Raw genomic sequence first — 16,346 nt, 5'->3', positions numbered from 1 at the left:
CTATGCGGAGCCGGCAGAGGACGACAGCGTCCTTGCGAGACCCCCGCATGGAGGAGCGCCACACACTGGTTGTCTCCTTGACTGCCCGAAGTTTGTTGGGAGAGGGCAGGGTGCGCCACTCATCACGCCAAGCAGCAAGGACCTTCTGCCGCAATACGGATCGGACGTCACTCTCTAAAAGACCGATCTCCATGGCCGGGGAACTGACCGCCTGTTTCGCCAGGTCGTCAACCCGCTCGTTACCCGGGATGCCGACGTGACCCGGGGACCAAACAAAGGTGACAGAGCGGCCGCAACGGACGAGAGTATGGAGGGACTCCTGGATGGCCATCACCAGACGGGAACGAGGGAAACACTGGTCAAGAGCTCGTAAACCGCTCAGGGAGTCACTACAAATGACAAAGGACTCACCTGAGCGGGAGCGGAGAAACTCTAGGGCACGATAGATGGCAACCAACTCGGCAGTGTATACACTGGAGCCAGCTGCCAATGACCGTTGCTCACAATAATCCCGTAGAGTGAGAGCGTAACCAGTGTGACCAGAGACCACCGAACCGTCGGTGTAGGCCACCGCCGCGTTCGGAAACTCGGCCAGGATGGAAAGAAAGCGGCGGCGGAGGGCCTCCGGAGGCACTGAGACCTTCGGACCCTGTGCCAAGTCGAGCCGAAGGCACGGTCGGGGCACACTCCACGGGGGCAGACGGAGATTGGCCCGGAAAACAGGCGGCAGAGGAAAAAAGTCAAGGCCACGGAGAAGGTCCCGGAGGCGAACCGCAATGGGACACCCTGACCGGGTCCGCCTGTCTGGAACATGGACGATCGAGCGCGGGAACAGGAGACGGTAGTTTGGATGCCCTGGCATGCTATAAACGTGCGCGGCATAGGCGGCCAGAAGGCGGTCACGCCGGAACCGCAATGGAGGGACACCAGCCTCCACAAGTATGCTGTCGACGGGGCTTGTCCGGAACGCTCCCGTGGCGAGGCGGATCCCGCAGTGTTGTATGGGATCCAGCAATCGCAATGCTGAAGGCGAGGCAGAACCGTACGCCACACACCCATAATCAAGGCGGGACTGGATCAGCGCTTGATATAGGTGGAGGAGGGTGGACCGGTCGGCACCCCACCTGGTGTGGCTTAAGCAACGGAGAGCGTTTAAGTGCCGCCAGCATGTTTGCTTCAGCTGCCTAATATGGGGCAGCCAAGTCAACCGGGTATCGAATACCAGTCCCAAGAACCGATGCGTCGCGACCACAGCAAGAGGTTCACCGTCAAGGTAAAGGCGCGGCTCAGGGTGAACCGTGCGACGCCGGCAGAAATGCATAACGCAGGTCTTCGCGGCCGAAAACTGGAAGCCGTGCGCTACAGCCCATGACTGCGCCTTGCGGATGGCACCTTGCAGCCGCCGTTCAGCAGCGGCGATGCCACTGGAGCTGTAATATAGGCAGAAGTCGTCCGCATATAAAGAAGCCGCGACGGACGACCCCACCGCCTCAACGAGCCCATTGATGGCAATTAAAAACAGGGACACACTGAGGACAGACCCCTGTGGGACCCCGTTCTCCTGGACCCGGGAGGAACTATGCGACGCAGCCACTTGCACGCGGAAGGAACGATACGAAAGAAAATTCTGAATAAAAATCGGGAGCGGGCCCCTAAGGCCCCACCCATGAAGTGTGGCCAGGATGTGATGGCGCCAAGTCGTATCGTATGCCTTCCGCATGTCGAAGAAGACGGCAACCAGATGTTGGCGGCGCGCAAAGGCTGTACGGATGGCAGACTCCAGGGAGACCAGATTATCGACGGCAGAGCGGCCTTTACGGAACCCACTCTGAGACGGAGCCAGAAGGCCCCGAGACTCGAGGAGCCAACTCAACCTCCGGCTCACCATACGTTCCAGCAACTTGCAAGGAACGTTGGTGAGGCTTATGGGGCGATAGCTGTCCACCTCCAGCGGGTTCTTGCCAGGTTTCAATACGGGGAGGACTATGCTTTCCCGCCATTGAGACGGGAAAACACCCTCGACCCAGACGCGATTGAAAAGATCTAGGAGGCGTCGCTGGCAAGGCACTGAGAGGTGTTTCAGCATCTGGCTGTGAATGCGGTCTGGTCCAGGAGCCATATCAGGGCAATCAGAAAGTGCGCTCTGGAATTCCCATTCGCTGAAAGGAGCATTGTACGACTCCGCGTGGCGCGTGTGAAAGGAAAGCCTCCGACTTTCCAACCGCTCTTTCCGGGAGCGGAAGGCCAACGGGTAGTTCGTTGACGCGGAACACTGAGCAAAATGCTCTGCTAACCGGTCCGCAATCGTGTCGGAGTCGGTGCACACTGCTCCATTCAGCGAAAGCCCAGGGACAGAGACAGGTGGCCGATAGCCTTGGAGTCGCCGAATCTTGGCCCAAACCTGCGATGCAGAGGTACGGACGCCAATGGTGGAAACATAACGTTCCCAGCACTCCTGCTTCCGTTGGCGAATAAGGCGTCGGGCTCGGGCGCGGAACTGTTTAAAAGCAATGAGGGTCTCCAACGACGGGTGCCGCTTATGGCGCTGAAGAGCCCGCCGGCGATCTCGAATCGCCTCTGCGATCTCGGGCGACCACCACGGCACAGTCCTCCGCCGAGGTGACCCGGATGTACAGGGAATCGCAGATGCCGCCGCAGAAACGATGCTGGTGGTGACCGACTGAACCACCGCATCAATCGGATCAGTGGAAGGAGGTGCGATCACTGCGACAGATGTAAATAAGTCCCAATCAGCCTTATTCAGAGCCCATCTGGAGGGGCGTTCAGAAGAGTGACGCTGTGGCAGTGACAGAAAGATGGGGAAATGGTCACTACCACATAAGTCGTCATGGACCCTCCAGTGGATGGATGGTGAAAGTCCGGGGCTGCAAATAGAAAGGTCAATGGCCGAAAACGAGCCATGGACCGCACTAAAGTGGGTCGCCTCTCCCGTGTTTAAAAGGCAGAGGTCAAGCTGTGACAGAAGAGTCTCGACATCTCTGCCCCGGCCAGTAATCGCGGCGCTACCCCACAAGGGGTTATGGGCGTTAAAGTCGCCCAGTAACACAAAAGGAGGAGGCAGTTGTGCTATCAATGCAGCCAACACATGACGCGAGACATCACCATCCGGCGGAAGGTACAAACTGCAGACAGTAATAGGCTGAGGCGTCCACATCCTTACAGCGACAGCCTCTAAGGGTGTATGAAGAGGCTCACACTCGCTGTAGATAGAGTTAAGGACGTAGACGCAGACTCCACCAGACACCCTCTCATAAGCTGCCCGGTTCTTATAATAACCCCGATACCCTCGTAGGGCAGGGGTCCGCATTGCCGGAAACCACGTTTCCTGGAGGGCAATGCAGAAGAAAGGGTGACTGCTGACGAGTTGGCGGAGCTCAGCAAGGTGGTGGAAAAAACCGCTGCAGTTCCACTGGAGAATCTCTTTGTCCATGGGCGAAATAGGCGTGAAGGGACCGAGGAGGCGGATCACGTCACTGGGTCACCTGCTGTCACCGATCGAGGACCAGTACAATCGGCGTCCTTGGCGTCTGAGGGTATGGCGAGATCCAGGTCCTCAGCGGACGCCAGGATCTCCACCTCATCCCCAGACGCAGAGCCTGTATGGAGCGGTGGGGTGGATGCCACCGCGCGTTCCTTGGCCTTAGAGGCCTTCTTCTTCTTCGTCTTCTCTCTCTGCTCCTTGGGCTTTACTGGCTGGGAGGGCTCCACCGAGTCAGTCTCCGGGACGGAGGAGGAGCGGGAAGCCCTGCGACCAGCCGCTGGCCTGCTTTTCAGCCATTGGCTGACGTCACCCTTCCCAGAGGTGGAAACCTGGGAAGGGAGGGACCCGAGGGATCCCTTGCGAGAGAGAGTCGCCGAAGAAGTCGGACGCTTCTCCGGCTTAGAGTTGGGGACTTGTGTCCCCGATGGTTGGGGGGTCGTTGCTCCTGAGGTAGGTGGTGCAGGAGCAACAGATGGGGAAGTGCCCCCCACCATCAAGGGGGCAGGTGTAGTATTCCGGCTCAGAGTGTTCAGTGGAATCGCTGCAGCAGATGACAAAACTACTGTTTTGGCAGCGGTGGCATAGGAGCTGGTCAGAGCCACAGGATGTAGCCTCTCGTATTTCCGCTTAGCCTCAGTATAGGTCATGCGGTCCAGGGCCTTATATTCCATGATCCTTCGTTCTTTCAGTAGAACCTTGCAGTCTGGCGAGCAAGGGGAATGGTGTTCGCCGCAGTTCACGCAGATGGGAGGCGGCGCACATGCAGTATTAGGATGTGAAGGGCGTCCACAATCTCTGCATGTCATGCTGGAAGTACACCGAGATGACATGTGGCCGAACCTCCAGCATTTGAAACACCTCATCGGGGGAGGGATATAGGGCTTCACATCACATCGGTAGACCATCACCTTGACCTTTTCGGGTAGGACGTCACCCTCGAAGGCCAAGATGAAGGCACCGGTGGCTACCTGATTATCCCTCGGACCCCGATGGACGCGCCGGACGAAGTGAACACCCCGCCGTTCTAAATTGGCGCGTAGCTCGTCGTCTGACTGCAAGAGTAGGTCCCTATGGAATATAATGCCCTGGACCATGTTGAGACTCCTATGGGGTGTGATCGTGACGGAAACATCCCCCAACTTGTCACAAGCGAGTAACCGCCGTGACTGTGCAGAGGATGCCGTTTTGATCAATACTGCCCCAGAGCGCATTTTGGACAAGCCCTCCACCTCCCCAAACTTGTCCTCCAAGTGCTCGACAAAAAACTGAGGCTTGGTCGCCATAAACGATTCCCCATCGACTCGTGTACAGACTAAATAGCGAGGTGAATAAGGTTCGCTGCCAACCGTAGCCTTTCGTTCCTCCCATGGTGTGGCCAGGGAGGGGAACGATTGTGGATCATATGCCTGAGCGTTATATTGAGACCGAGAACGCTTAGAGACTGCTAGCGGCTGGCCGCCAGCAAGAGATGATGTACCACGCTTCATCGCGGGTCATCCGCCCTGATGCCACCTACTCCGACCAAGGGCCCTCCCCACGGGCGCCACCCAGCCTCAGCAACGACCACCTGGCGGGATGGCCATTGCCGGGAGTCCCGATGCCCCAAGGAGACAGGCATCTACTCCTTGGCATACGCGGGGAGTTAACGGCGCAGGCATCAGTAGAGCGATCCCTGTGTTGTCAGGGGGCTACAACCGACAGGGTACATGGCGGCCCCACCACAACGGACTGGCTACCTTGCTGGATTTCAGGTGAAATGTAGTCCATGATCGTCATTGGCGCATAAAGCGACACAGCAGAGCAGACTGCAAAAACCGCACCCAAGAACAAAGCCACGCCCTAGAGATGGTGAGTGGGCGGGACAGCTATGCGACGACGACCAACCAAGCTAGAGATGGTAATGAGCGATGGACACATTGCACCTTGTAAGGCGCCCTTCCCCAATCAGCTCGCTCTTCGGAAGAATTTAGAAGATGGAGGTCAAACCCGGTAGGGGACCATCACATAAGGCCGAAACGTTTGAGACTCCTTTTAGTCGCCTCTTACGACAGGCAGGAATATCGTGGGCCTATTCTTACCCCCGAACCCACAGGGGGATTACGCGATAGAAGATAGTGTTTGGAATATATTTATTTAGTTGAAGAATTGGTCGAGTAATTGACTGCACTGTTTGGAATACGGTTTATTTAAACAATTTACAAAATACAAGATGGTGTACAGACATAGTTTCTTGAAAGAATGTTACGAAATCTATTATAGTACGAAATATTTTAAAAAATTGCAGCGCTTTTTTTATTCTGATCGCATATGGAAACACTGAGTAGGCTTAGTTTATATTAGCTGTTGGAGCCAGGGATATTGAGGCTTTTATTATTTATTTTGTTTACTTTTCGAAGCCAACTGGTGTCTAAGCACAGATGGGAAAATCAGAACAATTACATATCCTAAAGTTGAAGTCATATTTCGAAACCTGCCATCACTTTCTGCTGATAAGCGAATTACCAGAATGTCAGCAACAAACAATTTTGTAAAGAACGAGAAACCTACGTTAGCCATATTGCACTGACAGTTAAACCCTACAAAAGTTATCTACAGATCATTATTGGAATGAGGTGTGGTATAGCAGCTGTCATTTGGGGTCTCCCGTGCGTTTGTTTATCGCCAGGGCACCGCCACGAAGGTCAAAACTACTCCATGTCCCAATTACAGATCACATTGCTAAACACCACCAAACAAGGCCTGTATATCGGCCTCTCTTGATCTCGCGGACCCCAAACAAAGCATCAAGTGGCGGCATTCTGTTGATTAGGAAACTGCAGACTAGCATCCTGTGTCTGTCTTTCTCAAGAGGCGACTCCCTGTTTGTCTGTGTGAACCAACGTCTCTAAACATGCAGATGGAGGTTTTCATCCCTACCCAGAATACAGTGTTCCTATTGGTTAATGCTGGAGGCAAAGGGAGAACTGATGCAATTTCGATCTCAAAAATAGAGCGAAATAAGCCATTTGCACTACCCTATCAATTTAACTGTTTAACAATTTGCAAGAGTCAAATAGATCGCTTGAAGCACTCACCCCACACCTTACCTTTTTTGCAATAAAACATATTTTCAACATTTGAGTATCACACACACAAATATTATGCAAATCAAGGAATGAAATTTCCATCACAAATACATTGTAGCGCTAAATATATCCAAGGTCTTGTATGCACCAACATTTGAGAGCACAGACACCCTCGATTACAATGTTCCACTAGTGAAAAAAAATCCTATCGATCACACAAACTACCAATCATGAGGCACGTACCATTCGCTGTCTACAGGATAGCCCCCATCTGAACCAGACGGGAGGGATACCCACACCCATGCAGGCCATGTCCACCCATACTGAATGCATGCAATACAACTATCGGAAACAATCAACTGATAAATCAGGAATTTGACGTCGCAACAGGATTTTTAAAATTACTATATAATTCCTAAACTGGTTCCCTCCACTACATTTGGAAGAAGGGAGGAAGGTTCTACTGCATGACTGGACAGAAACAACAGAAAATATCACTGCAAGACATTGTCCACTGCAACGTATTGAGAAGCACTTAACACAACACATTTAAACGACAATCCAGTCCGTAGCAGTAAATGTAATGGCTTAATGTTGGAGACAGCTGAAAACACTCGCACATCCCATACACTCACGTACCGGAGTCCACACGCAGTGCGTCCATCCACTCATACACTGCCAGCATTGACGTAAAGAGGTCGGTGAAAATTACCGCCGCAGCCACAGTCGTAGATGGGCATGTATGACATAGTGCAGCACCCATGGCCATGGAGGGTATCCGGGGATGATGGGAGTGGTAGGAATTCAGGTGTTATCAATACGTCCAGTGCAAACGTCCGTCATTTTGAATCTTCTTCCATGCAACACACACACACGTTCGCTTCCATGCTCACACAGCACACTGGTCACTTTGCCAGCCCTCGCTACCACAGACAAGCTCAGACAGGTGGGCGCATTCTTTGTACGAGGGCTGCCCACAAAGTAATACACCACATATTTTTTCTTCAACAGTTCATTATTGGGCTTAATGAGAATTAAACACATGAAAGAACTGTGATTTATCTACACATCCTCTTTTTCCACATAATCTCCATCCTGTTCTACGGCCTTCCTCCAGCGCGAAAAAAGGGTGTGCATGCCTTCTGAGTACTAATCCTTGTTCTGTGTGAATCACCTGCTAATCATCCTCAAAAGTCTCCCACAAATGGCGTCTGCCCTAGCGAATAATAAGGTGTGACAGCCGTGGATGGTCTTCCAGACTTTGCAAATCGTGGAGCTCTGCCAAACCGCCTTCTGACATCTCATCCTCCATGCCCAGCAACTAACTGTGCTTCAGTCGACAGTAGATGCTCGACAGACTTTGCGCAAGTGTTTGTGAATATTCCCCCAGTTTCTTTCTCTGCAGTGAGAAATTCAATGACGACACTAACATACATCACCTACAGATGCCATTTTGAAACTTTCCCACAGCTATGCTATCTGTCACAAGTGACGGAAAGTTGGCGCGCTCACTCTGGACGCTTCAAATAATACCCATGTAACGTTTCGCACTCTTAGCATTGATTTTCGCTGAGAAAAAAAAATGCGGTGCATAACTTTCTGGGCAACGGTCCTACATGTCAGATGCTGACTTTATCTGTTACTTCCAGTTGCCAACTCCTTGCACACACCTGTGGCGCACTGCAAAACAAGCAGCTGCAACCTGGACGTATACAGTAGTTCTAAACAATTCCACCCTGACATAGACCCACCATTTTAAAAACTCGACTCTACCCGATCCAAGACAGCGATTTAGTTGACAACACGCCTTGAATTTCTCAGGCGAAATTTAGATTCCTGCCGTTTATCAAGTTATTTTTGAAGAGAGAAGCTCTCGGACAATACACGCATTTTCGCCTTACAAAAGTATCGTTACACGTTGTGAAAATCTTGTACAGGACTGTGGTATAGGCTACATTCCCTGGAAGCATTGTTTCATCTGGTGGGAAGATATCTTTTCTTATATGTCACGTCCTCCATCATAGGACTAGAATATTAAACTCATTTCTGGTTCAGGATGGAGTGCTAAGAGCTACCACTGTTACAGGGCACACCCTCGCTCTCTGAGTCTCCTTAAGATAACAGGATAGAGAAGTCATAAATGTAAGGTACGTATTACTTCATAAGTTTGGTAATACATCTGATTTCATTACGATGGTCCTGTCTCCCTGAATGGATGAGAGATTCAAATATCGTTAAAAGATACTGAAAAAAAGGCCAAGAATGATATCCGTGGTGCCATAGCCATCGCCTCCACCCATCTGGTGGCATGTCACTGATATCCAATTGATATCCTAGTTAATTTAACTGATCATGAGAGAGACTTCACATGGTGAGTAATTTTTCTTTTTCAATAGCCGTATTACACTCACCAGAAAGCTGAAATGGGAATTCCTGGAGGGAAGACGACGATCTTTTCGAGGAACACTGCTTAGAACCTACATCTGATGCTGACCACAGAGGGACACTACCGCCGGCAAAATATTTTGCGTAAGGACCGCACTATTAGAAAACGATCACAATGACTATGTACTATCATCATGCATAAAAAGCGGTCTTGGTTCTACAGGCACACTCAAGAGCTGCTGATAGTGTTACAGTTTCTGGTAGAAATGCCGCCTGCGATTTGGAATCAAGTCTCTCCATTCAACCACATACTTGCTTTGGATCCTATGGAGACATCTTTTAATTATTACGGCCACTGGTGAATTATATTCGTGCCACTCTCACAACCCAACAAGAGTCGCTTTTTTTGAACCTATCTGCTGCAGTAGAACTCCAACGTGGCTTTAGACAGTCCCTCTGCATCTTGTAGCTGCTCCTCAGTCTCTACCCTGCCCTCCCTGCAGCTTTGTCCATGTGATCGTCCCAATTTAATTCAGAACTGAGCAGATGTCAGAGAACGCTACATTTACCACATTTTGCAACATGCAAAGAAACAGGGTGAGCTGAGTTAATGCAACAGGATCTTCTTTTTAAACCACCCATTGGAAATGGGGGTACAGTGTGTAAAGCTATCACCAAACGAAGCTTTCTCCTGCAACATGATTTAGTACTAGAAAAAATATAGTACAAGCAGTTATGGGAACTGGAAGGAGGATGAAGATTTTGCTACTGTATTGCGGCATGTTTCAAAACTACATACCGGTACTGCAGTCCGAAGGAGATCTGCGTCCCTCAGGATACATTCACGTCTTTCAGCCAAACATTCCATCATTATTTTGTACCATTCAACAGAGAAAAACTATATACTATTAAAGCTTCACTGATGTCATCCGATAGAGAACTCGATAAGATTTTACCTCATCTCTCTCTCTCTCTCTCTCTCTCTCTCTCTCTCTCTCTCTCTCTCTCTGCCGATATATATATCGAAAACAAATACCGTCTATGTGCTGACATTTCACCGCATATGGTGATCCTATTACATATACCACAGATCAGTGTTAAGTTTCATCGTCTGCACTGTAGGAGGGCCATACCTCACAGACTATCAGTCACAAGAGGGGGTTCCTGTGTTGTTGTTTGATACATTATTTTCTCTGCTGTAACACGTCCAAGCAGTTTATGACTACAGCTTTGTACACTGGCATACATTTTGTTTTTTCCACCACGACTTCAAGGTCTGTGCCAGGTTGTAAACTGACATTAAGAGGTTTCAATCCATTCTCTCTCACAGAAAACTAGACATCGCACAGTGTAAATCATGTTGCTGCTGCTCCCATAACACACACACACTGGATGACAAATTAAAGACAGTCACAACATAAGGAAACTGGAAGAGTTTTCCAGCATTGCGGAGCGTTTCCAAACAGCTGTCCAATGAAGACTGATGGGTAACAGATGGCTCAGTGTTCCGTTTCGACTGATTCCTCAAATTGCGGTCATGTTTGTCATCACTATTTCACTGCTGGCCATCCCCAGAAGGTGTTGCCCCTCCACCAAGACCCTTTCTCCATCTCAACCAAGTGATGTCAGACAATCATTATGTGGTAATCAACAGCATACCAGTGGACTGATGGGATGGAAAAGATGTCGTCGATATACTATAATAAACATCACATCTGATACTGTGATCAATTTCAGCAATTTTATTAGTTTTTTTCCCATAATTGCAATGTCAACCAGTGGCATTGCAGCATACTCCCCAATTTCTGTATCATTGCTAAACTGCCTCTCCATTACTTTGGAAGTATCATTGATAATGTAGATAGACGACTTTGGAGTACGTCCATTCATTGTTAGTTCTCAGATATATACACTAAAGTATACCATATAGTGACCTACATATTTCTAGCATTACAATCATAGGGCGTAATTTACTATTAGGATTAACCATCTATCCCTAAGCGAATGGGAGTCACAGAGCATTCTTGCATTCTTACGATACATTTAAAGACTGAAAGATCTCCTTGCACTGTCTTTGTCCAATGCTCCTTGCAACACTGTCACCACTTTAGTTTGCAGCTGGCTTGAAGTAGACTGCGACATTCCACATCTCGAGAAAGAACAGAGGGAGCTGAGTCAGTAACTGCTGTTCAGTGGACACTGTTCCGCTCCAATCTTACTCACAGCACCCATCCAAGATCTCTCCAAATGCACGCATGTCGAGGTGGTTAGCACCCCTTATCGTTGTAAAGTAGACATGGAGTGTTATGGTGATATAACAGGTAATTATGAAGAAATGTGTGGTTTATACATGATGAAGCTCCAGATGGACATCCATTGAGCATTTTACGTCCATCAGCTGCGCTATCATTTCAGATGTATTGTTGTAGTTTCTGAGGTCAGTACCAAGAAAGTACTGGTAAGCGAGAAATGATCTAGGGACATAAACACCATGCATTCTTAAGGCTACAGGATTCTGCACTTAAGATATGCTATAACACTACAGCAGTGTGGCTTCCAACCTATTAGTCATGTGAAATGCAATGCTGTCAATGTACGAAATATATCCCCGGTGCATAATATGCATTCACCACGCATGTTTCTCTACGATAAACTATGCTGACGAACTGTAAAGCGATAAACTACTACCTTAGCATACTAAAGAAAATTTCGATTTTTTGTAACATAAACAATACATAGGGTTCCAGAGGTGTATTTTCCTCAAATTTTACACAGGGAAGTGGTGAAGGAGGAGTGTGTGTGATCAGAGTGACGATTCCCCAGGAGCAGAGGGGGATGGCCTCTTCTACTTGCCTCAGGTACATGGACTGGATGGTGGTTCCCTGGGTGGGAGGGAAGTGAAAGTTGACCTTACCCAGTTGCCTGAAGTGGAAGACGATACTCTCCCCCCCCCCCCCTTTTATCAGTGGATTAAACCACCTATATATGTATTGCAGGTACAACGAACCCTGCATATCCCTACAACCACTCCTGCTTTGAATTTTTAGGTAACAACCGTCACTATGAGGGAGAGTACAGAACATAATTCATTCTTTTCTCTCTCTCTCTCTCTCTCTCTCTCTCTCTCTCTCTCTCTCTCTCTCTCTCTCTCTCTCTCTCTCTCTCTATGTTTGTCTGTCTGTCTGCCCCTGTCTTTCAAATCATGTGGTCATTTCTTTCCAAAACTTAGGATAATATGGAGAAATGCAGAAGAGAGTGCAAAAAAAATTATGGCAACATCATCTCAAATATATTCCGAATTACACTAGCAACACCCATTTTGCATCAACTAGTATGTATTTTGGTATGTAGAATCCGAATATACCTTTCAAAATGTTCTAGCATGTGCCATTTTTGAGTCTTTAAAGTTTTTTTTATTTTTCGTATTCAATATTTCACTTTTTGCTGTTTTCTGTTTTGATGTTTGTTTGTTTTCGATTTGCAGAGGAAAGCTAGAAGATCTACAAATCTTCATTAAATGGTTGGTGTGGCAATCCAGGGGTGTAAAAGAGATCCTCAGTGTATTTTTCCTGTGAAAGATGGTGCAAACTTTTTCTCTTTAAAACTTACACCAAGAGAAATGGCAACTAGTAAATCTCGTTGCTGTCTAAATTACTCAGACAACTTTTGTTGCGTATGTGCGAAATTCACTCCAAAAGCCCAAAGAAAACCATCACTGATTTGGTTAAGAACGCATATAAATTGTATTCGATTGTCCTGTTAGTGATTAAGATAAAACTTTTGCACCACATATTGCCTGCATAACCTGTACTACAACCTTAACCGAGTAGTTGAAAGGAAAACGCCGACCCATGCCACTCGCTGTTCCGATGATGTGGTGTAAGCCTAATAACCATTATTCAGACTGTTACTTCTCTCTCGTAAATATTTCGGGACATTCAAGCAAAACTAGACATAAAATAAAGTATCCAAATGTATCTTCAGTGCTTCTGCCTATGCCCCATGATGAGAGGTTGCCTGTTCCTGTCTATAACTTGAAAGCCATGTAACCAGACATCATGTCAAGAGAATCAGAAAGTACTGAACATATAGAAGAGTACTGCCCTCAACATCGTGACACTTCGCCTCAGCTCTTTAATCAAAAGGAACTGAACGATTTGGTACGCGATCTACTACTTTCAAAACAGCAAGCTGAACTCTTAGGGTCGAGACCGCAACAACGGAACCTTCTAGCTCCAAGGACAAAAATTTCCTGTTTCAGATCAAGAGGTGCTTCCTTCGCTCAGTATTTCGATATGCAGAATTCAATGCGTGTATGTAGAAATGTCAATGGTCTGATGATGCAGATAAATGTACAACATAATTCACAGGAGCGGCGACTATTTACTGACTCCCAGTAAAACCAGCTTGAAAGCAGTACTACTGCATAATGCCAATACATTTCCGTTGGTACCTTTGGCTTACGCATTAGTCATCAAAGAAACTTATGAAACCATGGCTTTGCTGCTAGGAGCAATCAAATTTACGGATCATGGTTGGTTGGTTGATTGGTTAGTTTAAAAGAGGGGGAAGGGGACCAAACTGCGAGGTCGTCGGTCCCTTGTTCCCAATAAAACAATGCCGCAAGTGTGAGAATAAAACAAACCAGACTGACAATTCAAAACGGACTGAAAGGAAAAGTCGCAAGAACAATGAAGGGCAACATCCCTTTATATGGACAAAAGGGTACAAGAAAACCTCAGAAACGCAAGAAACGGGATGAAGATATTAAAACAACAAAGCAGTTTACCATGGCTGGCTGACCATGAGAATAAAAAGAAGCCGCCAGCCACTCTGCATCACATTAAAACCTCCACCCTAAAAGCAGAAAGACCAAGAGGGACAAAGAACATGTGCTAAAACTTAGATCAAATGGTAAAACCCACCATCACGAAAAAAAACGTAGACCTAAATCAGCCGATGAAGCTTTGTCAGATAAAATTAGCGGCAAAGAGTCCGGTAACAGAAGATTTCGTCGCTGGGCAGTCAAAGTGGGACAGTGCACCAGAATATGGGCCACTGTCAACCGAACGCCGCACCGACACTCACACTCAGGCGGGTCTTCACGGTGCAGAAGGTAACCGTGGGTCGCCCAAGCATGGCCAATGCGGAGCCGGTAGAGGACAACTGATTCCCTGTAAGAGGCCCGCGTGGAAGACTTCTACACATTCGTAGTCTCCTTAATGACATGCAGTTTGTTTTGCGAATCTTGATATGTCACCTCTGCATCTATTATCAGTTGCTCTTCACATCCTCGTGCCCCTTTGCAGCAGCCTTTTTGTTCTTCATTTATAATTTTGTTCTGTGTTGTATGTGTCATTAATTTCTCTGTAATGACTGAAGTTAATATTTTGTATATTGTTGGTAGGCATGTTATGGGGCAATATTTTGCTGGGTTTGCTGTGTCTGCTGGATCTTTAGGTTTCAGATAAGTTATTCTTTGTGTAAGTGTATCAGGGAATGTGTATGGGTCTCGATGTAACTGTTAAATAATTTAGTTAGATGTGAATGTGTTGAAGTGAACTTCTTTAGCCAGAAATTTGCTATTTTATCTTTTCCAGGGGCTTTCCAATTGTGAGTAGAAATAATTGCTCGGGTGACTTCATGGTGCATAATTATCACTTCGGGCATTTGTGGTATCATCTTATATGTGTGTGTTTCTGCTTGTATGCACAGCGCATGTCTGTTACGTTGTACCAGGTTTGACCATATGTTGCTTCAGAAGTGTTCCATGTCTGTTATGTTTGGTGGATTGTCTATTTCAATGCGTGTGTTGTCTATTGTCTGGTAAAATTTCTTTTGGTTTGTGTTGAATGTTTGGTTTTGTTTCCTTCCATTTTCACTTTTTTTTGTATCTTCTAAGTCGTTTGGCCAATGCTTGTAATTTTAGCTTCTTTTCATCTAATTGCCCTATCGCTTCTTGTTGTGAGATTTTACCTAACCTTTTTCGTTTTTTGTCTGATATTTCATTTCTAATAAATTGTGTTAGCTCTCCGACGTCTTTTCTCAGTTTTTCTATTCTGATCTGTAGCCTGTGTTGCCATGCTGGTTTTGTGGGTTTCTTCTGTGTGTTGGTTGGTTCTGATCTCTGCCTAGTGTGTATATTTAGTGTAGTGAGTGCTCCTATATAAACCAGTAGTTGTAACTCTTCCATAGTTGTGTTTTCATTTATTTTGTTGTGTATGATCGTGTTGATAGTTGTTATTGTTGTTTCGACTTGTGGGGTACGCAAGAATGGTCTAATGTCTGTATTTGTATCTTTGTATTCTGTGTGTGTGTCAGCTGAAATTTTTCTTCTATATTTAACATACGTGTCACTTCTTGTTCTATTTGTCCTTTTTCTGTTGTCTTAAGATTTCGTTTTCCTCTGGTTGTTTAATTGATGCGTGTTGTTCTTTGTTTGTTTTCCCTAGGATGTGTGAGTCCATTACTGTATTTTCTTCTTCTTCTGATTGCACATTATTTTGTTCCAGTATTTTTTGTACTTGTATGATGTTTTCTAATTCTAACTGGGGTATCCTGTTATTTTTGATTATTACACGGATCTGATCAGCTAGTCGTTGTTCTGTAAAAATTTTAATTCTGGGTATCTGGTAATAAATGTTGTATATACTTGTGATCTGTATCCAGTTGTGTTGGTTCCTAAGTTTGTTGCTTGGTAATAACACAACATGAGGTGTCGGTTAACTTCATCTGACCATCTCATCCTCCGCCTTTGTTTTCCTTCTAGAGTGGTTGCAGGAAGCATATCCTGCAAAACACCTCTATTTGGATTTAAATCATTTTCCGTGTGGCTAGCAGTGTCGTTACCATTGTGGACGGACATAGCGTTCATGCGTCATCCCCGACCACGACAGCGCTTGTCCGAGGCTACATTAGTTCTGTCCTGAACCAACTAATCACACTAAAAGGAGGGTTAGCCCTATTAGTGGTTTGTTCTTTTCGTCGCCTTGTACGACTGGCAGAACATACCGGAGGCCTGTTCTTTTCCCGGGCCTCCACAGGTTTTAGTATTATTTCTTTTCTTTCTCAGACGTTATGTCTGGTCAAAAATGGAAAGTGACGCGGACCTTGATCAAGCGTGACTTCCTTTTAACTGTACGGTGTATGTTACATCGCATTTAGGAACTTTCGGGCCATTGAACATGTATCAATAATTACAGATTTATGTAGTTGTATATATACGTTTGGATGTAGTTGTATTGCGTTGACGTACTGGTGGATATTGTGTGGTATGACTCCTGTAGTTGATAGTGTATTGGTATAATGTCAACTTTATCCTGATGCCACATGTCCTTGACTTCCTCAGCTAGTTGGATGCATTTTTCAATTTTTTCTCCTGTTTTCTTTTGTAT

The 16,346-nt window shown here is 46.9% G+C and overlaps 1 protein-coding gene across 1 annotated transcript in view; it reads right to left on the bottom strand.

Moving 5' to 3' along the window:
- Nucleotides 1–16,346, bottom strand: part of LOC126365762 (uncharacterized) — a 1,228,930-nt gene that overhangs the window by 1,125,759 nt on the left and 86,825 nt on the right. The window lies entirely within an intron of this gene.

This window comes from Schistocerca gregaria, chromosome 4, assembly GCF_023897955.1.
Source record: "Schistocerca gregaria isolate iqSchGreg1 chromosome 4, iqSchGreg1.2, whole genome shotgun sequence".
Classification (NCBI taxonomy): Eukaryota; Metazoa; Arthropoda; class Insecta; order Orthoptera; family Acrididae; genus Schistocerca; species Schistocerca gregaria.
Note: the sequence above shows the minus strand (reverse complement) of the source record. Positions and strands in the feature narration are given on the sequence as shown.